Source organism: Chrysemys picta, unplaced genomic scaffold (genome assembly GCF_011386835.1).
Source record: "Chrysemys picta bellii isolate R12L10 unplaced genomic scaffold, ASM1138683v2 scaf80, whole genome shotgun sequence".
In the NCBI taxonomy this organism is placed as follows: Eukaryota; Metazoa; Chordata; order Testudines; family Emydidae; genus Chrysemys; species Chrysemys picta.
The window spans coordinates 48,034-50,000 of NW_027052787.1; positions in this window are offsets into that span (position 1 = coordinate 48,034).

Consider the following 1,967-nt stretch of genomic DNA (forward strand, 5'->3'; position numbering starts at 1 on the left):
GCTTTTCCCGGTCCGAGTCAGCTCTCTCTCCTTTTCTGGGGGGGAAGGAGAGGGGGGGACGGGCCGGAAAGCCCCTCGTCGCTCCTGCCGAGTCGGAGGTCGCGGCCGCAGGTCACGGGTCTGGGCGCCTGGGGTCCGGCTCCCCACCCACCCGGCTTCCTCCGCGGAGGACCCCCCCCGGGGCCACCGAAGCCGCTGGGGGAGACCCCGGGCATGGGGCGGACTGGCCCGGACCCTCCCGGCCGCCGGCCCGCAGGTCCGCCCCGAATCCCCCCCCGCGGCCACCCAGGCCAGGCCTGGCCAGGCGGGACGGACGGCGGGTGTCCAGCGCCCAGCGGCTTCCTCCAGCGGGGACCCACGGACCCCAAAGCCGCAGGGGGAGGCCCCGGGCCCGGGACGGACTCGCTCGGACCCCCTGCGCCCGGCCGCCGGCCCGCGGGACCGCCCCGAATCCCCCCGCGGCCACCCAGGCCAGGCCTGGCCAGGCGGGACGGACGGCGGGTGTCCAGCGCCCAGCGGCTTCCTCCAGCGGGGACCCACGGACCCCAAAGCCGCAGGGGGAGGCCCCGGGCCCGGGACCGACTCGCTCGGCCCCCCCGCCTCCCCTGCGCCCGGCCCCCGGCCCGCGGGACCGCCCCGAATCCCCCCGCGGCCACCCAGGCCAGGCCTGGCCTGGCGGGACGGACGGCGGGTGTCCAGCTCCCAGTGGCTTCCTCCAGCGGGGACCCACGGACCCCAAAGCCGCAGGGGGAGGCCCCGGGCCCGGGACGGACTCGCTCGGCCCCCCCGCCTCCCCTGCGCCCGGCCCCCGGCCCGCGGGACCGCCCCGAATCCCCCCGCGGCCATCCAGGCCAGGCCTGGCCTGGCGGGCCGGTGTGCGGCTCCCCCGGGCTTCCTCCCCCGACGACCCGCGCCCCCCTGAGCCGCAGGCGGAGACCCCGGCCCCGGGGCGGACCGGCCCGGGCTCGCTCGAGCCCCCTGCGCCCGGCCCGCAGGACCGCCCCCCCGAATCCCCCGGGAGAGGCCCGGCCTGCACGCCACTGACGACCCGCGGCCCCCAAAGTCGCAGCAGGCGCCCCCCCCCCGGTTAGCCCCGTCTCGCTCCGCGCCCCCCGCCCCTCGCTGCCGGGACCGGGCGCCGCCCCAGAGTCAGCCGCAGCCGGCCGGCCTGAGAGCTGCCCTCCTGTGGACGACGGTGAGTTTACCTTGATACTAACCGGCCGTCAGCCAGGTCAACCCCATTGCTAGACTGGGGTGGACCTGGTGGCCGAGTGGGGACTTGGAACATTTGACAGCTGCTTCCCGGGGCTTGACCGGTTGTCCTGAACGCCCCCCACCCCCAGCCCCAGCCCCCGGCTCCTGCTCCCCTCTCCCCAGCCTCGGTGCTCCGCTCCCTGCCTCGGAGGCTGCCTCTCTGCGGCGCCTGCATCGCCTCCGAGGACGCGCACCCTCCGGAGGCTGGACGTAAACCCACCACTGCCGCTGACCCGGCTCTCCGAGGGACGACTGTGAGGCCTCCCCCCCCCCCCCACCCCCGGACCGCCCTGGGGACGACTGCTAAGCCTCCCCCACCGGACCGCCCGGGGCAAGACTGCTAAGCCTCCCTCCCACACACACACACACACTGTCGGGGGAGGACTATTAAGCTTTCCCCCTGGAGCGCCCGGGGCGGACGACTGTTAAGCCTGCCCCCGGAGTCCTCGGGGGAGGACTATTAAGCTTTCCCCCCTGGAGCGCCCGGGGGGGGGACGACTATTAAGCCTGGCCCCCGGAGTCCTCGGGGGACGACTATTAAGCCTCCCCCGGACCTGCTCCCTCTCGACTATTAAGCCCCCCCTCTGCGGTCCTCAGCACCACTGCCGCGCTGCCCTGGGAGTGGGGTGACATCCGGTCCGGAAAGCAAACCGGCCACCAGGTCAACCCGTCGAATCCAATGGGTTGACCTGGTGGCCGGAAAGCAAACCGGC